We start from the raw sequence: 26,089 nt of genomic DNA, 5'->3' as shown, positions 1-26,089 counted from the left end.
TTCCTTTTTGTTTCTCCTGCTCAGCTTCTTGTTTATACTTACCTGCTGTGATGACGGTCTATATAGTATTTACCATAATTATATCAGAAGTCAATTCCACACATATATTATATCCGTTTACTTTAAATGCAACCCCATTTGGTCATCCCCATTTTTAGAATTTATCATCTGATGCTCAGTCGGTTTTAATACACCCCTTGAGACTCATGCATCTCTACACATCCCTAATGTTTTCCTGCAGTCCGTGCCATCTGTCCTGATCCTTTTCCGCTACGGTTTCTGGCTGCAATGCCCCCTCAACTCCTGAACCAGCATTGCTCATTGCCGCCATCTTGACACCCAGTGTTTTGGTGACCCAGCCCAGTCGAGTGGTGAGTATGAGGTCTTTATGGCACTGACCTCACTTGCCAACCATCCCTGCTGCCCTGATCCATTCAGTCATTTACGTATAATCACTATTTTAACATTTCTGCTATAGATAAACCCAGTAGGCATCTGCCCCTGATGAGCGAGAAGAGACTCGCGAAACGTGTAGGGCACCATTGATGCCACCCGCATGCACTTTCTTCTGGGTATCCGCAGTTGGCCATATCATGTTCATACACTGCCTCAACTCATGCATGTGTACTTTTACATTTTAGATGATGTATATGTATCTATTGGTTTTAACAATTCATCATGGATCTTGCTTCTTTTTATGGATGTATAAATTAATTGCAGTGTAATTGTATTTGTTTTTTACCTATGCTGTTAACTAGGCCACTATGCCGGGTAACGCACATTTATTGTTGTTTCCATTTGTTTATACAGCTTCTGTGATCAATAAATTAATTCTATTGCATTTTTTGTGTACGTGTGCCAAATCTCTCTCACCTCATTTAAAGTCCCAGGGCTATACTTCCCTCTTTTTCCAAATCCAGCATTCGGCATCCATAGATGCTGAATGCACGACTCGGCTCTGCCCCCCCCGGCGGCCGCGTCATTTGATTTGTTCAACAGCATCGGGAGCCAATGGTTGCACTGCTATCAATCTATCTAATCAACAGCCGGGAACCCCCTAGCAGAGAGACGGCACGTCCTCGTGGGACAAGTTAGAGGGTTCAGATAAGTAAAACGGGGGGAGCTGGGGGCCGTTCACCACCAGGTGTTTTTTCACCTTAATGCATTGGATGCATTAGGTGAAAAACACGAGCCTTTACAACCCCTTTAAGGAATAACAAAATATCAAATCCAAGACTGCCATGAATTTGTGGATGTCTTTGCCTATATGGTAGAAAAAGATTTAAGAATGATCAAAGTAAAGAAAGGGGACACATTAGGGGACACATTATTGCAGAAAAAAGTGGAGGCTCTAAAAAAGAAGAAAATTGTCATCCGCCCTGCAGATAAGGGGGGCGGGATTGTAATTCTGAAAAGAGAAGATTATGATAAGGAAATAAAAAGGTTGTTAAATATGGAGGACACGTATAAAACACTCTACAGTGATTCAAGTCATAAAGTAAAAGCTAAACTTATAAAATTAGTGAAAAGAAGAGAAAAGAATAGTATTCTAACTTCTATTTCATAACTCGTCAGGGGAGGCCCATCCATTAAGGGCGCATGAGCCGCTCTATCCACGCCACCCCCTATTTTATAAATAGATAGATTCATGTATAGCATGAATCTATCCACGGCCACCGCAGCCATCCCATATTCATGCATCCACCCCCTTTCAGGATACCAGGCGCATGAATAACAGCTGTGGGGGTGTTTTTTTTAAGCACCTGATTAGAGCCATAGGCTCTAATAGACTTCAAAATAGGGTGGACTCGCGGCACAGAGCATTGCGCTCTGAGTCCCACCCAGGTGTGTTAGAAACTAACACTGAATTGCCTCTACACCAATCAGGAAGCACAGGTCTAATACCCATTTCCTATTTGGCTGAAAGTTCAGGCAATCCTATTGGATGCCTAGGATGCCTAGGAGGAGTAAGATCCACAACACAGGAGGAGGAAAAAAGCTGCGGACACATTGCCCGCCTGCTTCCTAGATGGTGTAAGTGTGGGGCTTTAATATCCTGACTGTCCTCCGGTGGGGGGTGCCCCTGACCGACCGGGAGGGGTGGCTGTTTGCCACCCCCAAAAGAAAAAAACATCACCCGTAACTCGTGCAGTCTTTAACAAATTATGCATGCTGTGATCTGTACCTTCACAGTGAATATTGTAGCTCCCTTGCTTTTCCAACAAACTTCAAAAAAAAGTGCTCTGTGCCCCCCTGTAGGAGATCGCCACTTACCAAAAGGTTGTGACCCTATAACCATATGGCTATATGAGTCTCAACCAACTTATAGTACTCCACTTTAAAGCAGGTATAAGAAAAGGATCTTGTGGGACTTCTTCCGGGGCTCCTCCAATATCACCTTCCAGGGTTTGAATTTTGCTCCATGCATGTCAACTCGAAATTGACTACAGGAAAATTTGGGTGTAGTAGAAAGAGGCTTATTGTATTTAATGAGCCACTGGGACTGGAGAGGGCTGTTCCTGAAAAGACCCTGGGCTGGCCAAAATGTACGTAGAAGGTATTTCTGGTTCCAATGCTATAACATTCCGCCCAGGGAACGCACTCCAATGGCGGCAGTTCAGGATCTCAACTAGATCCACAGAGGACACGTATCAAGCACAATTTATGTTTTTATGTTTGTAGTTTTTATGGAGAGATATTATGTTTATTGTAAGTTTTGATATTGTGTGGTATACAGTATCTCACAAAAGTGAGTACACCCCTCACATTTTTGTAAATATTTAATTCTATCTTTTCATGTGACAACACTGAAGAAATGACACTTAGCTACAATGTAAAGTAGTTAGTGTACAGCTTGAATAACAGTGTCAATTTGCCATCCCCTCAAAATAACTCAACACACAGCCATTAATGTCTAAACTGCTGGCAACAAAAGTGAGTACACCCCTAAGTGAAAATGTCCAAATTGGGTCCAAAGTGTCAATATTTTGTGTGGCCACCATTATTTTCCAGCACTGCCTTAACCCTCTTGGGCATGGAGTTCACCAGAGCTTCACAGGTTGCCACTGGAGTCCTCTTCTTCTCCTCCATGACGATATCACGAAGCTGGTGGATGTTAGAGACCTTGCACTCCTCCACCTTCTGTTCAAGGATGCCCCACAGATGGTGTTTAGGTCTGGAGACATGCTTGGCCAGTCCCTCACCTTTACCTTCTTTAGCAAAGCAGTGGTCATCTTGGAGGTGTGTTTGGGGTCGTTATCATGTTGGAATACTGCCCTGCGGCCCAGTCTCCAAAGCGAGGGTATCATGCTCTGTTCAGTATGTCACAGTACATGTTGGCTAGGGATGAGCTTCGAGTTTGAGTCAAACTCATGTTTGACTCGAACGTTGGCTGTTCGCAAGTTCGCCGAACAGCGAACAATTTGGGGTGTTCGCGGCAAATTTGAATGCCGCGGAACACCCTTTAAAAGTCTATGGGAGAAATCAAAAGTGCTAATTTTAAAGGCTTATATGCAAGTTATTGTCATAAAAAATGTTTGGAGACCTGGGTCCTGCCCCAGGTGACATGGATCAATGCAAAAAAAAGTTTTAAAAACGGACGTTTTTTCAGGAGCAGTGATTTTAATAATGCTTACAGTCAAACAATAAAATGTAATATCCCTTTAAATTTCATAGCTGGGGGGTGTCTATAGTATGCCTGTAAAGGGGCGCATGTTTCCCGTGTTTAGAACAGTCTGACAGCAAAATGACATTTCAAAGGAAAATAGTCATTTAAAACTACTCGCGGCTATTGCATTGCCGGTCTGACAATACACATAGAAGTTCATTGATAAAAATGGCATGGGAATTCCCCACAGGGGAACCCCGAACCAAAATAAAAAAAAAAAAAAAATGACATGGGGGTCCCCCTAAATTCCATACCAGGCCCTTCAGGTCTGGTATGGATATTAAGGGGAACCCCGCACCAAAATTTAAAAAGAAATGGCGTGGGGTCCCCCCAAAAATCCATACCGGACCCTTATCCGAGCACGCAACCTGGCAGGCCGCAGGAAAAGAGGGGGGAAGGGGACGAGAGAGCGCCCCCCCTCCTGAACCGTACCAGGCCACATGCCCTCAACTTTGGGAGGGTGCTTTGGGGTAGCCCCCCAAAACACCTTGTCCCCATGTTGATGAGGACAAGGGCCTCATCCCCACAACCCTGGCCGGTAGTTGTGGGGGTCTGCGGGCGGGGGGCTTATCAGAATCTGGAAGCCCCCTTTAACAAGGGGACCCCCAGATCCCGGCCCCCCCTGTGTGAAATGGTAAGGGGGTACCTACCATTTCACTAAAAAACTGTCAAAAATGTTAAAAATGACAAGAGACAGTTTTTGACAATTCCTTTATTTAAATGCTTCTTCTTTCTTCTATCTTCCTTTATCTTCTTCTTCTGGTTCTTCTGGTTCTTCCTCCGGTGTTCTCGTCCAGCATCTCCTCCGCGGCGTCTTCTATCTTCTTCTCCTCGGGCCGCTCCGCACCCATGGCATGGGGGGAGGCTCCCGCTCTTCTCTTCATCTTCTTCTCTTCTTCATCTTCTTCTTCATCTTCTTCTTTTCTTCTCTTCTTCTCTTCTTCTCTTATTCATCTTCTTCTCTTCTTCATCTTCTTCTTCATCTTCTTCTCTTCTTCATCTTCTTGTTCATCTTCTTCTTTTCTTCTCTACTTCTCTTATTTTCTTCTTCATCTTCTTCTCCGGGCTGCTCCGCATCCATGCTGGCATGGAGGGAGGCTCCCGCTGTGTGACGCGTCTCCTCTTCTGACGGTTCTTAAATAACGGGGGGCAGGGCCACTCGGTGACCCCGCCCCCCTCTGACGCACAGTGACTTGACAAGACTTTCCTGTGACGTCACGGGGAATGCCACAGGGAAGTCCCGTCATGTTCCGTGCGTCAGAGGGAGGCCGGGTCACCGGGTGGCCCCACCCCCCGTTATTTAAGAACCATCAGAAGAGGAGACGCGTCACACAGTGGGAGCCTCTCTCCATGCCAGCATGGATGCGGAGCGGCCCGGAGAAGAAGATGAAGAAGAGAAGAAGAGAAGAAGATGAAGAGAAGAGTGGGAGCCTCCCCCCATGCCATGGGTGCGGAGCGGCCCGAGGAGAAGAAGATAGAAGATGCTGCGGAGGAGATGCTGGACGAGAACGCCAGAGAAAGAACCAGAAGAGCCAGAAGAACCAGAAGAAGAAGATGAAGGAAGATAGAAGAAAGAAGAAAGAAGAAACATTTAAATAAAGGAATTGTCAAAAACTGTCTCTTGTCATTTTTAACATTTTTGACAGTTTTTTTAGTGAAATGGTAAGGGTACATTTGTACCCCCTTACCATTTCACACGGGGGGGCCGGGATCTGGGGGTCCCCTTGTTAAAGGGGGCTTCCAGATTCTGATAAGCCCCCCGCCCACAGACCCCCACAACCACCGGCCAGGGTTGTGGGGATGAGGCCCTTGTCCTCATCAACATGGGGACAAGGTGTTTTGGGGGGCTACCCCAAAGCACCCTTTCAATGTTGAGGGCATGCGGCCTGGTACGGTTCAGGAGGGGGGGCGCTCTATCGTCCCCCCCTCTTTTCCTGCAGCCTGCCAGGTTGCGTGCTCGGATAAGGGTCTGGTATGGATTTTTGGGGGGACCCCACGCTGTTTTTTCTTAAAATTTTGGAGCGGGGTTCCCCTTAAAATCCACACCAGACCTGAAGGGTCTGGTATGGAATTTAGGGTGACCCCCACGTCATTTTTTTTTAAATTTTGGCTGGGGTTCCCCTTAATATCCATACCAGACCTGAAGGGCCTGGTATGGAATTTAGGGGGACTCCCACGTTTTTTTTTTTTTAATTTTGGTTCGGGGTTTCCCTGTGGGGAATTCCCATGCCATTTTTATCAATGAACTTCTATGTGTGTTGTCGGACCGGCAATGCAATAGCCGCGAGTAGCTTTAAATGACTTTTTTCCTTTGAAATGTCATTTTGCTGTCAGACTGTTCTAAACACAGGAAACATGCGCCCCTTTACAGGCATACTATAGACACCCCCCAGCTATGAAATTTAAAGGAATATTACACTTTTATTGTTTGACTTTAAGCATTATTAAAATCACTGCTCCTGAAAAAACGTCCGTTTTTAAAACTTTTTTTTGCATTGATCCATGTCCCCTGGGGCAGGACCCAGGTCCCCAAACACTTTTTATGACAATAACTTGCATATAAGCCTTTAAAATTAGCACTTTGATTATTCATGTTCGTGTCCCATAGAGTTTAATGGTGTTCGCGTGTTTGAACAAACTTTTTTCCTGTTCGCATGTTCTGGTACGAACCTAACAGGGGGGTGTTTGGCTCATCCCTAATGTTGGCATTCATGGTTCCCTCAATGAACTGTAGCTCCCCAGTGCCAGCAGCACTCATGCAGCCCCAGACCATGACACTCCCACCACCATGCTTGACTGTAGGCAAGACACACTTGTCTTTGTACTCCTCACCTGGTTGCCGCCACACACACTTGACACCATCTGAACCAAATAAGTTTATCTTGGTCTCATCAGACCACAGGACATGGTTCCAGTAATCCATGTCCTTAGTCTACTTGTCTTAAGCAAACTGTTTGCGGGCTTTCTTGTGCATCATCTTTAAAAGAGGCTTCCTTCTGGAATGACAGCCATGCAGACCAATTTGATCCAGTGTACTTCCTATGGTCTGAGCACTGAAAGGCTGACCACCCCCAGCACTCATACATCTATTTCCCAAAGACAACCTCTGGATATGACGCTGAGCACGTACACTCAACTTCTTTGGTCAACCATGGCGAGGCCTGTTCTGAGTGGAACCTGTCCTGTTAAACCACTGTATGATCTTGGCCACCATGCTGCAGCTCAGTTTCAGGGTCTTGGCAATCTTCTTATAGCCTAGGCCATCTTTATGTAGAGCAACAGTTCTTTTTTTCAGATCCTCAGAGATTTCTTTGACATGAGGTGCCATGTTGAACTTCCAGTGACCAGTATGAGAGAGTAAGAGCGATAACAACAAATTTAACACACCTGCTCCCTATGCACACCTAAGACATTTTAACAATCATGAGTCACATGACACCGGGGAGGGAAAATGGCTAATTGGGCCCAATTTGGACATTTTCACTTAGGGGTGTATTCACTTTTGTTACCAGCGGTTTAGACATTATTGGCTGTTTGTTGAGTTATTTTGAGGGGACAGCAAATTTACACTGTTATACAAGCTGCACACTCACTTTATATTGTAGCAAAGTGTCATTTCTTCAGTGTTGTCACATGAAAAGATATAATAAAATATTTACAAAAATGTGAGGGGTGTACTCACTTTTGTGAGATACTGTATATCGGTGTAATCACATTAACTAAAGACAGCGCTGTCATTTTTTTTATTATTACCTTGCCTAAGCCAGGCAAGGAACCAACATACCTGCAAAATTTCTGACCAATATCCCTGCTAAATCTTGATTTTAAACTGTACACCAAACCAATAGCCAACAGATCGATTAACATATTACCCACACTAATACATCGAGATCCATCTGGCTTTACAAAAGACCAGCAAACATATGATGCGACTAGACAGATTATTAACATTAAACACCATGCAGCGACTACTAAAACACCTTCTTTGCTCCTGTCCCTTGATGCAGAGAAAGCGTTTAACAGATTCCATTGGTCGTATCTCTATACTGTGTTCCACACATTTGCGGTTCAAGGCAGAATCATCACTGCTATTCTAGTTCTTTACAAAATCCCATCAGCACAAGTCTTTACAGATGACATGTTAACCCAACTGTTCCAGATTACCAATGGTACCCAACAAGGCTGCCCCTTGTCCCCACTGATTTTAAACTTACTCATGGAACCCCTAGCAGGACACTTTATGGCTAATAATCTCATCTCATTTACTACAGTACTATAGACTCCATGGAGCATAAAATCAGCCTTTTTGCAGACGATGCAATCCTCATGCTTAACAACCGACTGCTACCCTGGCTGAGGTCCAAAAAATGTTGCAGTGATTTAGCAAGATTTCCTATTACGAAGTTAATGCAACTAAATCATTTATACAAGATTTAGGCATTGATAGCACTACTAAAAATTGATAATAGTCCACATGTGGTGCTAGCTAAAAGTAAATAGTCTTTCCAAGAGGGCAAAGATGAAAAAACCCTCCATCAGTGTGTTTGGGAGAGAACACCACACCACGTGTAAACCCAATCTGCTTACCAGAAATCTGTATAAAGCAGGCATGTGTAGCTCACGCCTCTGATGATATCCGGTTGGATGTCAGGCGGGCAGGGACACAAGAATGCAGAGAGCTTCAGCTGAATTACATCATGAAGTTGTTTTCCTGTTTTTACATATAAGTTACTACAATAAATTGTTATTATGCTTTACGGGCTTCACTATTTGCTGCCTTATTGTTCTACTAGGTGACGCTGTCTTCTTGATTGGACGATGCACTCATTGAATGTTGGAGCTTATGGCCCCTTGTGTCTGTATTAGCAACGCCTGATGCAAGTGTGGTTTTGTTATTGGATCACATCAGTGTTTCGGAAACAGAGCTGGTATTGCCTAATGATCAACACAGGGTTGGGTTCCTTGAGAAGGATTATGACCCATTAGATTTGGATCAAGCCTTTGAGAATGCTGCTGGGAGGAACAGAAATGATTTGTTGGTTTCCGAGAATTGAGGAGCCTAATGATACATTCAAACATGCATTTTTTAGCACCTATTCCACCCAGCAGGATATGATTAAAAAGATAATTTATAGGCATTGGAATGTCCTATGGAATGATAGAATTTTAGGATTCCTTTTGCCTGAACGCCCTATGGTTGTCTGTAGAGGGGCACCACCTTTAAGGCTTCAAATGGCGCCCAATATTATTGATCCCCCAAATAGGGTGTCATTTTTTCACAACATAGGGGGTTTCTTTCCATGTAGGAAGTGCTCAGTTTGCAAAATCAACCTGCAGGGTAGAAGGAGGACTGATACATTTCAGTCTAACTCTACACATTTTTCTATAAAAATCTTTATCACCTGCACCACTAAACACATAGTCTACCTTATTAGGTATCCATGTGGTTTGAAATATATTGGTCACACCACTCGCATGCTCCAAGTTAGATTGAAGGAGCATGTGACCAATATCAAGAATGGCTGCCCCAAGCATAGTCTCTCAAAGCACTATGGCACTCACCACAACCGGAACCCCAGAGGTACTGTGTTCTTGGGGATAGACAAATATATCGGGAACTGGAGAGGGAGTCATATGACCAGAGGTGTCTCTAGGCTTGAGACAGAGTGGATTTAGAAGGCCAAAACTTATGCCCTGTACACACAATCAGACTTTCTGATGGAAAATGTGTGATCGGAGCTTGTTGATGGAAATTCCGACTATGTGTGGGCTCCATCTGACTTTTTCCATTGGAATTTCCGACACACAAAGTTTGAGAGCTGGCTTTAAAATTTTCCGACAACAAAATCCGTTTGCGTAAATTCTGATCGTGTGTAGACAATTCCGGCGCACAAAGTGCCACACATACTCAGAATCAAGCAGAAGAGCCACGCTGGCTATTGAACTTCACTTTTCTTGGCTCGTCGTACATGTTGTACGTCACCGCGTTCTTGACGTTTGGAATTTCCGACCAACTTTGTGTGACCGTGTGTACAGACAAGCTTGAGCCAACATCCGTCGCAAAAAAATCCGATGGATTGTCCATCTGGTTTTGTTTACTTGGTTGACTTCCTGCTGGTTGGAACGCAATGGAATGAATGTCTGGCCTGTGGAAATTTTGTCTCATTGATTGAGGCAACTTTCTGCTGGTTAGGACGCAACTTATTTCCGCTGTTAGCCAGTTGTGCCATCTATATAATGCTCCTCATTGCATATCTGGCCACGTCCCTGACAACGTCAATTCATGATGAAACGCGTAGGATGGAGCTTGTGATCAGACATGGAGTGAGTGTATGTTGGGACGCGGCAGCCATTTTGTTGATGGAGTGTATGCTGTGAATTTTATCCAGCAAACAAGTGCTTTTTAATCATCATTATGTGAGTGTATTTCCAATTGTTTTACACAATACATTGTTCCAAGGATTACTGCACCATCAGCTTTATTTATTTATGTTTCATGGGATGTACCTTGGTGTGGAACTAGCACTATTTAAGTTTGGAATGGCTGGTGGAAACCTGATCATCAGGTTGACTGAAGTTGGTGAAGGGTTTTTTCATCATTTATCCTGCCTGGTTTGATTGATTGTGGTGTGCTGTGATCAAGGATCTCACTATATCCAATGCCAATCTGACCCCTGTAAAAAGGGTCCACAGAGGAGGGTAAGAGGCAGTGTGTTCAGGTGTCGGTGGTGGTTCTCCCCTCTTTTCCTGACTAAGCGGTTATTTTATGATGTATGGTTCAGTTTGAAGCCCCTTTGAAGAATCATCACCTTAAGGACAATATCTTTGAGCGCTGTACCTTTTTACTCAAGGAACAACACATGCCTGCTTTATATAAATTTCTGATAAGCAGATTGGATTTACACATGGTGTGGTGTGCTCTCCCAAACACATGGAAGCTGGTGAAGGGTTTTTTTCATCTTTACCCTCTTGGAAAGACTGTTTACTTTTAGCTAGTGCCTCATGTGGACTATTATTTATTTTTATTTGCTTATCAACAATTGTGCTGGCTGCTTATTTTAGGAATATTTTTGCTGTTTAGTAGCGTGTTTTTTATACACTACTAAAAATTAGCTGCAACACCAATTCCCTTTTGTATGGGCGGATTCTAGCATAACCTGGGCATCCAACTAACCAAAACAATTAAATAATTATTTTCAAGCAACTATCTTCCCTTTTGTCTCAAATTAGCAAAAATATTTATTAGTTATCTTGGTCAGGTAGGCTAGCAGCCTTCAAGATGATGCTCCTTCCACAACTGCTATATCTGTTTAGAATGCTCCCTATACTCATACCACACAGCTATTTTAAATCCCTTCAGTCTTTACTCTGCCTCTATATTTGACAGGGGAAAAGTCTGGCTGCGTATACACCAAACTTATTAAATAGATCAGTAGGGGGCTTTGGCTTTATTGACTTTCAGGATTACTACTACTATTCCTTTAAATGAAAGCTTGTTTTTCACCTAAACCTGTAACTTTAAGGGGTTCTATTGAATCCGCACTCATCTGAGGTTCTAATCTTAATGCTTGGTTGTTTGGTGTACTGTTAGGCGCACCTATCCCCTCGTTCCTCTCCCCTCCTATGATTGCCTCAGTACAGGCTTGGAAGAATGATCTGCTGTAACTCCTGTTTACCCAAATACTGTAACGGCTAAACCCAGTATCTCTATTCCAGTACTGAAACACCTTATTCCCGACTTTTTTATTACTCACTGGTTAGCTAGTGAGATATGTAATATTGAAGACCTGTTTATCAAAAACACTATTAAGCCCTTTTCCCACCTCCAACATGAACTCCATATAACCCCTCTTCAGGACTGTATAACTACCTCTGAATAGCTCACTATCTCGCCCACAATCCTAGAACACTGTTCACTTTACCTTACCCTGCATGGGCATACCTGTCTTTAAACCCTACTAACCAGAGAGACATTACACATTTTTACACTCTATTTCAACAAAAAAAGGTTTGTTAAATCGAAACCCTTGGTTCAATGGGAAACTGATTTAGGAGCTTCTAACAATGACTCACAATAGACAAGAGCATTTTGATCCATCTACAGGGTGACTTGCTGTTTCTTTTTATAGAAAGGTTAAAAGATCTTGCTATGTTGGTATTTAACTCCTGATAGGATCTCTAAATTCAAAATTCAGACATACAACCTCTCCTTAATGTTGGAGGGGGTGCGGTGCCGTTGGAGATATTTTTCATATATTCTGGAGTTGTACAATTCTGCAACACTTTTGGCAACTATTCTGCCAAATATTATCCAAACTCTCCAACAGAACTATTGCTCCCGCACCAGGATTAGCTTTATTTAATCTGGAACTTGATAACTTATCTCGCCTCATCAGACATGTTGCTGCACATATCCTCCTGGCAGCAGATCTTAGAGTCAAATATGTTTTTATTATGTGTAACAAAATAGAAAAACATAGACAATGACCAAATGTTCATTACAGAAAATTGTACAATGTAATTCACGCATCCAATGCATGTCGAAACACAATGTAAACAACAAATATTCTGCACAGATAAACAAGCCTAGGTGAGCTACCACTAAAAAAGGGGGGGGGGGGTTTCAGACGTGGAGCAAGAGGAGAGAGAATCAGAGGGGAATTGAGCAAACCTTGGTGAAGTATACCTGTGTGGTGGAATCAGGAAGCCTTTCCTCGTTGTCCGGGGGAAGCCAGCATATTTTTCAGAGTCCGAGGTAGAAAAGTCAATCCAAATGAGCCATAGGACCTTAAATTTTTCATAGGTGTCATTGTCCAAGGCTAGCATCTCTTCCATACGCATGATGTCATTGACTATGGAGACCCACAAAGACAGAGGGAGGCCGATGGGAATCCGCACCTCCAACATGAAGGGGGGACCGATGGAAATATTTTATGTAGAGATTGGGGGTCCCTGTACCATCTGGAGAGAAGTTTAAAGTTTTTTTTCCCTGGGTATAGCAGGATATAGAAGACTTGTGTGTGAAGTGGAATGACTTTTGCCAGTCGACTAACAAAAGCTCCTTTACCAAGTCTGTGGACAACATCCCGGTGTAAGCGGGGGGTTGATCATGCAGCAGTTAGTGCTGTAATTTGTAGATAGTAGAAAGCAAGTGTCTGGGTATTTCTGAGAGAGAGCACAGCTGTTCATAACCTGTCAAGGTTCTATGTAATTGGGAGGAGGGGAATAGATCAGAGCGGAAGGAGGATATGTGAAGGGCCATAAGCCAGTAACAATGGTCACTTGGGACAACAGAGGTACCCAAGGTGGAATTTATGAATGAGCCTGCTACAGGCCAGGTAGAATGTGTGTATGGGCCTACCATATTCGACCCCATGCCCTGAGGCATTGCTGGGTGGTCAAACAATGACCTGAGGGGTGAAGGGTCTGTGGACAGAAGTGTACCATAAATAAAAGGCAGCAGTGGTCAATAGGGAGGAGGAGGAAAGTATATTCAACTTCTGCCCGTATCCCCATAGTAGGGCCCGTAGGTCGAAGGTGGAGAGATCTTGTTCTATTATGGTGGATTCTTTAGGGAAGGGGTGAGGGAAGCATTCCAATATTCTAGAAAACAGAGCCACCCTATGATATAGTTCAAAGTCTGGGAGGCCCACCCTCCCTTGGGTTTTGGGGTACGTGTGTCAGATTCGGGATAAGCCTTGATGCCAAATGAAACATATTGACATAGAGCACAGAGAACTAAAAAAATGTTTGGGGACAGTTATAGGTACCATCTGAAATAAATAAAGTAACTTAGGGAGGATGTTTATTTTAAGTGTATTGATGCAACCAAACCAAGGTGGTGAGGAGGAATTCCATGTATCCAATTCTTTCCTAAGACGGGTCAGTAAGGGGAGATAATTAAGGGTATAGAGATGCGATAAGTTGGCGGGAATCATTATCCCTAAATATGAGATGCCTCTGGAGCCCCATTAGAATGAAAAGTTAGCCCGTACTCGGGCAAGGGTAGTGGTCGGTAAAGATATATTAAGGGCTTCCATCTTATGACATGTTTAATTTGAAGTTACTAAATTCCCCGAACCTGTGGAATTCATGCATCAGGGAGGGTAGAGATGTGTGTGGTTGCTGGATGTAGAGCAGGAGATCATCTCGATAAAGTGAAAGTTTATGGTCGGAGGAAGGTGTCTGAATTCCCACAATGGAGCCGTTTTGTCTAATGGCCCTGGCAAGGTGTTCTATTACCAGAACAAAGAGTAACGTGGGCAGGGGGCATCCCTGGCGGGTACCGTTAGAGGTATTACATTGTGGATGAGGAACCATTAACCAATACAGACGCAGAGGGCTGGGAGTATAGTGACATAGCCTTGGAAACAAAGGTGTTGTCCAGGCCTATCTGGTCCATGGAGAGACGCAAGAACTACCAACTGACCCAGTCAAATGCCTTCTCCGGGTCAAAGGATAGAAGGTATGCCTTTAAGTTGTGAATGTAAGAGATGAGGTGAATGGTTTTAGTGGTGTTGTCCCTGGCCTCTCATCCAGGGACAAAACCCACCTGGGCCTTATGAATGACTGAGGGTAAGAGGGTGATAAGCTGTTTGCTAAAACTTTTGCGAAAAGTTTAACGTCTAAATTGAGGAGCAAAATCGGCTGATAACTGCTACACTGAGAGGGATCCTTGCATGGTTTGGGGAGAACAAAGATGTTAGCGGTTAAAAGGTCTTTAGATGGTAGGTGGGAGTCATCTATGGGATTGAATGCTGCTGAGAACAACGGGGCGAGGGACTGGGCAAATGATTTGTAGAACCTAGGGGAAAACCTGTCTGGGCACTTTCCAGATTTTAGGCCTTTAATGGGGCCTAGGAACTCCCCATCTGATAAAGGGTTATCCAGATCAGCTGACTCCTTGGCTCCATGCTAAAAAGATGTGGGTCCCCTGTATGGGTTTTAGGCCACGAGGACAAGTTATACAGCTGAGAGTAGTAGTGTCGAAAGGCACCGGATATACCTTAAGTGTTGCTAATTTTTTGCTGATTGGCGGTGCAGATGTGTTGGATGGGATGGCGTGGTGAGCGCGGGTGGAAGACCCTCACTAGGTGCTGCCCACATTTGTTGGCTAAAGTGTAATGATGGTTACGTCCCCTATCTCTAGCTATGAGGGAGTGGGAATCTAGTAAATGGAGCAATTCCCAATCGTTAGAGAGGTCAACATATGTTATTGGATCTGGGTCCTGTTTATGGGAGAGTTTGAGTGTAGCTATAGAGGACAGAAGCCAAGCTATATTAGCAGATCTGGCCTTCTTTAAGGGGGAGCCATGTTATATGAATGTCCCCAGAAGCACGCATTTTAATGCTTCCTATTTAATGAGGGGACTGTTTTAGTCAGACTGGTGATCCTGAATAAAATCATGGATCATCCGTTCAATCGCTGCTACACAGGGGGTATCTTTCAGTAAATTGTCATTCAAGCACCAAGAAAATGTCTTATGAGACTCAGGGGTGTGTGCTAGGCTTAAGTGTATGGGGGCATGGCCAGACCACAGTATATTACCAATGGAAGCCCGAAGTGGCACATCTAACAAGGATTGGGAAACAAGGAAGTAGTCAATACGACTATAGGAGTTGTGAGCTACTGAATAACAGCTGTAGTCTCTCTCAAATGGGTGCTGCACTCGCCAGACATCCACCAGTTGAATGGAATGCATGAGTGACTTGATGTGTATGAGTGTGGAGTGGGGGATGGCGGACTTACCCGACGAAATGTCTATGGCCGGGGAAAGGGTCACATTGAAGACTGCACCTAGAATGAAATAGGGACCACAAAAGGAGAGTAATTTGTTCAGAACCATGGACAGGAAGCTCCCCTGGTCTTGGTTAGGTCCATATATGTTAGCTACTGTAAAAATAGTGAGTTCTGGCTTTGTAGAAGTGGTATAATATCTGGCTTCTTTTCTCAGGAGTATTAAAACCCCTTCAGTTAAAGGATGATAATACTATATGATCATGGGACATCATGGTAATAGTGAAAAGAGAGGGTGACATTAATTTTCCACAAAACAACCAACACCAGGCTGGATTTGCAACAAGGTTTTCTCAATACGAAGGAACAGGAGAGATGTAAGGTGGGGTATGGGGGAGGCAGAGAGAGCAGAATAGAAAAGGATGAGGAGGTGAGAGTGAGAAGGGTGGGTGAGATCAATCTCCAGATCAGGAGAGAAATAAGAATAAGAACAGTAGAAGAAGGAAACAGGAAACCACCATTGAACTAAGAATAACAAGCCACTAGGTGGCAGCAATAAACCATTAAATAGGTAAAATAACATTTCTAACATGTACGACTGTCTAGAAAAAGTACAATGCATATTCATGCACTCTCAGTCCAAAGGGGGGTAGTTGTGGTAAGCACACGGAGTGCCTCCTGGTCCCCGGGGGGCCACGGGGGTAGAAATGTATGCTAAACAAGGGAGAACAAACAATGTAGAGTACATATAACTCAACAGGAACTATGAGGCATAGTAACATACGATAAGACAGATAGTCCTCCATAATGTCATAGGCTAGGTATAGGGGAATCTGGAAGACACTGCGGGGAATAAGATTCGAGCAGTAGTAGGAGGTGAGGTAATCACACAGGCCAGACACATTGCGGTAGGAGTCCTCTGGACTTCTGGAAATAACAGATAAAATCCAGGGCAAGTTTCCCAAGGTGCGAAACAGAGCTGTTTTGCCTTCATGGTGGACCCGCAGCTGGAATGGGAACCTCCATTGGTATTTGATGTGTTTTTCCTGGAGGAGAGATGTAGTTTGAGAGATGAAGATGTGGTTTGAGAGAGCGTCTCATGGCTAGGGTTTGGTGTGAGAGATCTGGAAGTAGCATGACAGGGGTATCGTTCAGCCGGATGGAATCTTGGGTGCTGGCGGCTCACATGATTTCCTCTTTAACCTTATAGAAGTGCACCCTGAATAGTGGACAAAGGAAGAATCAGGATTCCTTGGGCCTGGGGTCCTGTGAACTCTGTCCAATTCAAAAGGAACATCTTTAGGCTGCTAAAGTAGCTGGTTAAAAAAGGCGGCGACTGCCCATGCCAGGTCCTTATGCTCCACCATTTCAGGAATGCCACAGATTCTAATATTGTTACAACTGTTATGGTTCTCAATGTCGTCCAGCTGATACATGAGCTGCTGCAGCAAAACAGTGTGGGAGTTCAGGGTCTCCTCATGAGACTGTAAAGTATTGCAAACGCCATCAGTAGTGTTCTTGATATCTTCCATGCGAACCCCCAGGTCTTTTTTGAGTTCAGATATCTCCTGCCTATACCGCTTCTCAATGCGGGAGACATAAAGTCCTTTTTTGTAGGCAGGGAGCGTATGTATGCATGCAGAGATCGCGTCTGCTTATGAGAGGCTGTGCATGGATGGCTAAAAGTCTGCAAGGGAGGCAGAATGGCCCCTGGAAAGTACCTGCATGGTGTCTGCTGGCTCAGAGTGGGTCGGGGATGGAGGCGCTGGCGCCATCTTGGATTTCTCTTGATTCATGTAGGCCGCAGATCCTCAGGCGAGAAATCGCCCTAAGTCTACCTGTGTAGGTAATTGGTGGCTTTAGGTTTTTCCTTGGGCTTCCCCTTGCCCATCGGTGTGGTTTGGTGAGGGTGGGAGTAGAAATGGAGGAGATAGAACCCCATGAGAGCCATCAGGACCAGGAGCTGCCGCCACGCCCCTCCTGGCAGCAGGACTTAATGTAGCTAAACATTGGTAGTCCTCTCGCCCCCACGCATTTTAAAAACCATAGACCTTGTCCAAACTCATTATTCCTTCAAACTTATGATGACCTCCAGGGCAGGTTGATATGCTCAGGCAGCTCTCCTTTGGCAGCCCTGGACACAATGGCTATACATTGGAAAGAGAGGTGGTATTAGAGGCTCCTAGATCACACACACTGCCATACTCCAACCGTACCTTGATACTTTGATATTAAAATGTATTATGGCACTTCTACTTATACTCAACTGATGTGTGAATCTTATGTATTTATATTTCTCGCCAACAATTTTTTCTTTATTATCCTGTGTTTGCTATATATCTTGAACGTGACTGGTGATAAAAACTTATTTCTGCTGTTAATATTTTGTTATATTTTGTTTAAATAATAGAAAATTCAATAAAAATTAATGTTCTATATACTTGTTACCTATAATCATTTCTATAATTCTTTTCAAGCTGTCCTGCTATGTAAAAGAAGTACAGTACAAGGGTCCGAATGGCCAAGTAATGTTTTTTAATAATAAAGGAGAACTGCCCAGCCCACTGGAAATAGTAAATTGGGTAATACAAACAAAGGGCACCTATTGGATGCACGTGGGCCACTTTGATGGGTCCCTATCAGAGGATCAGCAACTTGCACTAGAACCAGAGCTAATATCATGGAAAGGTGACAAGGTGAGCTACACTGGTGAAGCTGATTCAGAACAATAAACATTCTAGTTTCAAGCCTAAAGATCATCTCCTGACAAAACCTAACCCCTTTCACCCATCCTATTCTTGGACAGCCAACATCTGCCCTGGCTCATTCCATGGTAATAAAATTAATGTGTCAGTGCTAGCTGCGTGGATATAAATGCTGATCCCATCACTCATTATAACTGAAAAGGTAGATAAACTACAAAATGTCTTTTACATTACAGAACAAGTGTAGTTGAATGTGACTGACTACTACTAGCTAACCCCCTCCTCATCACACAGACATGGACATAGACACTCAAAGAAGGACCCCGACTCCTATGCACAGAAGAAGATAAGGCGTCAGACCAGAATGTCCATCAGTATTATTCATGGCCAGATTGTTTCCAGGCCTTCTGAATTAGTTATAACCCCCTTGGAGCTGCCTGGATTTCTGCATGAGCGGTTCCTAAAATACAATCAAAATAAAAGAAAATCTAGTAACAAAATAGCACACACAACATTTTACATTGTCATATATACTGGTGGACAACTACTTGAAACAATCAAAGTCCTTCCTAGAAAAAAAATCAGTATGTCTGAACCTCTAATGCCCCGTACACACGGTCAGACATTGATCGGACATTCCGACAACAAAATTCATGGATTTTTTCCGATAGATGTTGGCTCAAACTTGTCTTGCATATACACGGTCACACAAAGTTGTCAGAAAATCTGATCGTTCTGAACTTGGTGACGTAAAACATGTACGTTAGGACTATAAACGGGCAGTAGCCAATAACTTTCATCTCTTAATTTATTCTGAGCATGCGTGGTACTTTGTGCGTCAGATTTGTGTACACACGATCGGAATTTCCGACAACGGATTTTGTTGTTGGAAAATTTTATAGCCTGCTCTCAAACTTTGTGTGTCGGAAATTCCTATGGAAAATGTGTGATGGAGTCTACACACAGTCGGAATTTCCGACAACAAGGTCCTATCACACATTTTCCATCGGAAAATCCTATCGTGTGTATAGGGCATTAGTGACAGCCAGAAAATATAGTAATTAGACTCCCTTATCTCAATCGATGGGAGGCTTGAGGTGTGGCTTAATGGTGTCCCGTCCAATTAAAAAGACCAATCAATGTCTAGTAGAGTCTCTTCTACTAAAGAAGAGTCTGTTCATGTGACTCAAGCCATGATCAAAATAAGTTTGAGAGAATGTTGGATGAAGAATTGTAAAGATGCACAAAGACAAAAAGAGCCACAAAGGTATATCTAAAGGCCTTGGTGATAAACTGAATATGAAAGGAACAATTGTGTTTAAAGTTTTCAAATGGCCACAATGGCTATAGGGCTCTATTCTGTGAATTAATGCAATAAACATCAGTATAATAGAACATTTCTGGAAAAAGTAAGGCATATTACTACCAAAACCTGTCTCCCTCTGTGAAGCTGTGTGGTGGTATTATCTTGGTTTGGGGCTTCTTTAAATTGAGAGAGAGTCATTTTTAAATTGCATGGTGATCTTTTACTAAGTAATATCATAGTAGGGATCATTAGACTATTTCTAAACCCAAGAACAAAAATGTAATATAATGCAGCTTGCCAGTCCTTAGATGTGGTGGCTGCAATCGTTTTCTTTCTTTCTTTTTGAAAGTACAGAAAATGCTTCTTTGTCATGCCAGAATTCAAGTGTCTTAGAATCCAGCCACTGCATCTAATAAATAGTAGACTACAATATATTTCATTTTTGGTTTGTGGTTTTATATAGCTTTAAGAGTAGAGGGCCAGTTGAGAGGTGTTGATGAGAGTGATGGAACTGGTCTGTTTGGCAGCATAAAGGCAGGAACTGTATTTTGGAGGACAGATTATATTGGGTGAAATCAGCTCTATGCCATAGTTGCTCAAGAGCAACAATGTGTTCTGAGATTTCTGGTATCCTCTGTTTCCCAAGTTTGTATCTGTTAGGGCTTAATTATTGGTGTGTTGAGCAGTGGGGCAGTGTTTCCAGGGATGGTGATAGTGAGCTGGTGTAGATAGGAGTGGCAAGGTCAAGGCAGTAAAGGGGTGAGATTTGGTCATGAAGGTAGTCTGTTGCAGAGTGGATTAGAAGGGCTAATTTGGTGAAAATGTCTACACATTTTCTGGTAGGAGCGATAGGAGTTAAAGATACAGAGAGTGAGAAACTGATAAGGTTATGGCCAGAGAGTGGAAAATGGATGTTTGGACAGTGGCATGGAGTGCAGAAGTGCGTGTCTATTGTACTAGGCCAAAAGAAGAGGTTAAGTTGAGGAGTTGGGAGGTAGCTGGGATGTAAACATAATTAGGGATGTTAAAATCACCAAGGATGATATTGAGTATTTCAAAGGAAAGAAAATAGGGTAGCCGACAGAAAACCCATCCAGGAACAGTGACACCAGCCTCATAAATCACAGTGCAGAGAAATTGGAGAAAAGAGAGGAATACAGTGAGCTGCAAAAAAAGGGGAGGGATAGAAAGGGGGTGCAATAAGAGCTTGAAAAGTGCTTTATGGGGAGAGAAGGTAATTGTAGCCATATTAGTTCACTTGTAACCATACAGTTGAGTAATTTTTTATTTGCACAACAGTTACATTTCCAGGACAAACTTTTGGAGGAATCCCCCCTTCTTCTAAGATCCAAGCAGTACAGAGGAGCAGTGTTTCATCAGTGAGAATGGTCATAAAACTGTGCAATAGTGATTTAAAATACACCGAACCACATTCAGACCATTATATTTTTGTCATACAGAATTATCATTGATGGTTCAAAGGTTTTCCTTTCCTGAGTATTTTAAAAATGTCCCTTTAGGAACCAAAACATTCATGTCTTCCATAAAGTGGTCTGATTGTCTGAAATGATGCCCCACAGGTGCACAGTAATCCTCACAGTAATCTTCTTCCTTATGTTCTTTTATTGTGTATATAAAGATCATTTATTTGTTTGTAACTTCTGTCCTGTCTCATCAATGTAATATCCATGCTTGCACTTGCATTGTATGAAGTACATCACATTACTGGAGGCCAAGCTGTACGATCCTGTAATACCGAAGGTTTCTTTTGTGTGTGACACTTTTTAATATGTTTATGTGGCTGCACAATTTTCAGCATATATTATTGCAAGGTTTTGTTCTCTTTTTTTTTTTTTTTTTTTGAGTTTCTGTAATCAGAATGAAGTTTCCTGCTGAATAATTTACGCCTGACGTTGGGTGGTTGTCTCAAGGTCAGCACTGGGGATTGTTGGAATATTCCTTTCAGGGTTTTGTACTCTGTTATGATGGGTTTCAGCTCTTTAATTATCTCTCCTATCCCTTCCAGTGCCGGATTGTATAGTATGTGGTTACTATAGGTACACAGCTATTTGATTTATTCTCTTTGTATTGTAAGAGATTTTCTCTTTAGGTTTTTATGCAGTGTTTATGCTTGTATTGATAGTTTTGTTACTGTAACCTTTCCAATGAAAGGATTCTGCTATCACTCTTATGCCCCGTACACACAGGGACTTTCCGACAATAAAACCGTGGAATTTTGTTTGAAGGTTGTTGGCTCCAACTTGTCTTGCATACACACGGTCACACAAATGTTGGTTAACAATTACTAACGTAGTGACGTACAAGACGTACGGCGAGCCGATAAAAAGGAAGTTCAATAGTCATGAGCCACCCTTTGGGCTCCTTCTGCTAATGTTGTGTTTGGTGAGCATGCGTGTTTGTAGTTTGGACTTTTGTCCGACGGACTTGTGTACACACTATTGGAAAGTCCGACAACACACATTTGTTGGCGGAAAAGTTGAGAACATGCTAACCAAAATTTATTGTCCGAAAAAAAGTCTGACAACAAATGTCAGATAGAGCATACACACGGTCAGACTTTTCGCCAACAAGCTCACATCCAACATTTCCCGTTGGAAAATCCGATGGTGTGTACGCGGCATTAGATGTTTATTTGTGTTTTCTGGTTCAAAGCATATGCAATGGTATCTAGCCTAATGAAGAGCCATCTTCTGGAAAGGTCATCTGTTTCTACCAAGCATGCATGCTACATTATTTTAAACATTGGGTGCTTGGCTTAGTTACACTATTATATCTGTGGTTTTGCTCTTGAATAGTTCATATTGTTTTATATTATCTTAGGTCCCAAGGGGTAGATGCTCCAAGGAATGTCTTCCAGGGTTCAGAAAATCCGTACGAGAAGGATATCACCCATGTTGTTATAATTGTGCTCCATGTTCAGAAGGAGAAATATCAAACCATTCTGGTAAGCTTTCTTTAAATATACACTCTGATATTGAATAAGTAAATTAAAGTTTTTAATCACTTGCCCTCCAGAAGATTTACTCCCTTTATGACCAAGTCATTTATTGCGATATGGCACTGTGTTACTTTAACTGACAATTGCGATCTTATGACACTGTACTCAAGTAAAATGTATGTTCCTTTTTCCCCACAAATAGAGCTTTCTTTTGGTGGTATTTGATCACCTCTGTGGTTTTTATTTTTTTAGCTATAAACAAAAAAATACCAACAATTTGGAAAAAAAAACAATATTTTTTTTACTTTCTGCTATAAAACGCATCCAATGAAAAAAAGATGAAAAAATGTCTTCATCAATTTAGGCCAGTATGTATTCTACTACTTATTTTTGGTAACAAATACCCCAATAAGTGTTTATTGATATATATATTGATTGGTTTACACTAAAGTTATAGCATCTACAAACTATGGGATATTTTTATTTATTTGTTTTTACTTTTTTTTACTAGTAATGACTAGTAATTATAGTGGAACTGCAATATTGCAGGAGACAAATCGGACACTAACTGATACTTTTGACACTTTTTGGGGTGCAGTGACACCAATACCATAATCAGTGCTAAAAATACGCTGTCACTGTACTAATGACACTGGCTGGGACAGGGTTAAAATTAGGGGCTTGTGCTAGGGGAAGACATGGATCGGTGCCCCTGCTTTGCAGAGACACAAGATCCATGCCTTCTGTGCTGACAGAACAGCGATCTGCCTTGTTTCCATAGGCAGATTGCGTTCTGCCTCTGTACCAAAGGATCGGCGGGTGCCACTGGACATCGAGTCCACCATACCAACTGATCAGCTCCCGCTGTGTATAATCATAGCAGGAGTGGGCCGCCAGCCGTGCATGTGCGTGTCCCAGACCTGGAAGTTTCGGATCATGTACTAGGTACATGATCTGGAAAGTGGTTAAAGTCCTTTAGAGTGACTCTGTTAATACTTTACTGTCAGATTGCCAACTCAGGCTTCCCCAGGACATGGAGTCTAAGCCCCAGCCTGCTTCTTCACCAGATGGTACCAGGTTGTAGCTTCTAGGTATGACCAGCTGAGGATGCAGAGGCCACTAGCATGTGAAGAGTACAATGACAGGAAACAGAAGGAAATCCAGGAAACAAGCTGAGATCAGGGAGGGCAGCAGGCAATCACAGATGGTACATGAAGCTGGAGTCAGTACACAGGAAGTCAGATACAGAATACATGCAATGTAAGGGAACAGTAGCTCAGAAAACTGTGAAGTTGCTCAGGCAACAGGGTCTGCACTGAGCATGTGTATATATATATATATATATATATATATATATATATATATATATATATATATATATATATATATATATATATATATATATATATATATATATAGGAAAGCAAACTGGGAGGTGGGTCAGGAAGTGATGGAAGGGAAAGGAAATATAAACCCACAGAATAGAAGGCAACGCCGATAGTTGAATGCAGATTCCAAACCATGCCTATAAAATGAATCAGAGCAGAAGAATTACACAGGCAAAAAAACTGTCTGAACATACCTCTAAAATTTATAAAATGAATGATTACTGATGGTGGTAAAATTTGCTGCACTTTTCTTCTACCTCTGACACTTCTGGGAGTGTTGGAGGCTTTCTCAAGCAAACAATGGGTAAATGCTTCCTCCTACTGTTTGCTTGAGAAAGCCTCCAACACTTTTGCACTTTTCAGTAGGGTGTCGTGACACTTTATTCATGACTAAAGCGTTCTTGATATATTCACCATATATATTGTTCCATCATTTTTTTTCCTTTTGTATGACTTTTAATTCATTATAATTTAATATTATATCTTAACTCCAAAAAACTTTAGGGTAAATTAAGGAAATTACTGAAAAAATTGCCAATACTGTCAAATAGTTGCATTCTTGGTATACCATACTTAATGTTATTTTCACTTATTTTTACTCTACAGACAGTGAAACATGCAAGAAGTGTTGTGAAAATGAATGGCCTAACGAAGCTAAAAATATTTGTATCAACAAACTCATAGAATATTTCTCATATGAAGAGGATATTCTAGTATTATTCTTTTCTATAACTTCGGTCATATTTGCTACGACATCTCTCTTTATACTTGGACTATTTTTTAGGTTTCGGAGCACTCCCATAGTCAGAGCCAATAACCGGAACCTCAGCTTCATTCTGCTCTTCTCCCTCATAATGAGTTTTTTGTCTGTATTCCTGTTCCTTGGCCACCCTATGGATATCACTTGTATGCTGCAACAAGTCTCCTAGCAAAGACCATCATGGTCTTTATTGCTTTTAAAGCCACTAGACCTGGAAGTTCTTATAGAAAATGGGTTGGTGTCACACTTCCCAATACAGTCATGTTATTCTGCTCATCCATTCAGGTTATGAATTTCATTCTGTGGTTGTTCATCTCTCCACCATTTCAGGAGTATGACATGGACTCCTATCCTGGAAAGATCATCATTCAGTGTAATGAAGGGTCAGTTACCGGGTTCTACTCTGTGTTGGGTTATATGGGGTTTCTGGCAGCTGTAAGTTTTGTTCTGGCTTTCATGGTGAGGACATTACCGGACAGTTTTAATGAGGCCAAGTACATCACCTTCAGCATGCTGGTGTTCTGCAGTGTCTGGATTACCATGATCCCAACCTATCTGAGTATGAGAGGGAAATACATGGTGGCAGTTGAGATATTCGCCATACTGACCTCCAGTGCTGGAGTATTATTGTGTATGTTTTCTCCCAAACTGTACATTTTGCTTTTAAAACCTGAGCTGAACACAAGAGAAACAATGCTGGGGAAGAGATTATTGTAAAAATACCACACACTGACCCAATGTACTGTATAATGCTGTAGACCAGAATAAACAAATGTAATCATATTTTACAATAATCATCATCATCATTATGAAGGACACAATCATCATTATAACTTTTTTGTGTATATTAGCCACCCTCTGTCTTACTATTCTACGTAAGTGGATGGAAATTGAATGTTACAGAATGGGAGGCTATTTTTGAGCGTCATTTTTGTTCTTTCATGTCCCCTATCATGTACAAGAAAAGTACTGCAACTGCACTGTCCATTGGACTGTGCTGATCATACATAATTGCTATGACCAATCACAGCATCACACAATGTAAACAACAACAAGCCTTATGTTGGTGTAAGAGAAAACGTTTAAACCATTTTTACCACTTCACAGATTGCAATTTTAAGGCTTTAAGGTTGCAATCTGTTTATTCTGTGGAACCCCATCTGTTATATTTGTACTTGTGTGCATTAAAATGAACTTGAGTGCATTATTTGCTGAAAATATGGGTTTAATTTACAGTTGCACTAATAGTGTTTGACATGGTAGATTGCAGCTTCCACCCTTTTAATCCATAGGGTCCCAGGATTTCAGAACATATAAACTATGTTGGAGGTTTGAAGTAATATTCAGGCTTTAAATGTGCATTTTATTTTAACATGTGGAAAATTAAAAAAATAAAAAGTTCTGGCAGGGAAAGGGTTAAAGCTTAGTCATTGCTTATTAAGAATGTGTACATTAAATGTTCCTGGCCTGGCTACAGCTCTACATTAAGTGGGTAGTAGAGATCTGTACATTTTCCTGAACGAAAAAATAAACCAATAGAGAAATAAGCAATCCATTGTTTGGAGGT

At 42.2% G+C, this 26,089-nt stretch overlaps 1 pseudogene; it reads left to right on the top strand.

Moving 5' to 3' along the window:
• Positions 1–25,239, top strand: part of LOC141140440 (vomeronasal type-2 receptor 26-like) — a 37,675-nt pseudogene extending 12,436 nt beyond the window's left edge.
• Positions 25,240–26,089: the final 850 nt, after the last annotated feature.

Source organism: Aquarana catesbeiana, linkage group LG01 (genome assembly GCF_042186555.1).
Source record: "Aquarana catesbeiana isolate 2022-GZ linkage group LG01, ASM4218655v1, whole genome shotgun sequence".
NCBI lineage: Eukaryota > Metazoa > Chordata > Amphibia > Anura > Ranidae > Aquarana > Aquarana catesbeiana.
This window is presented reverse-complemented; position numbering and strand designations above follow the sequence as displayed.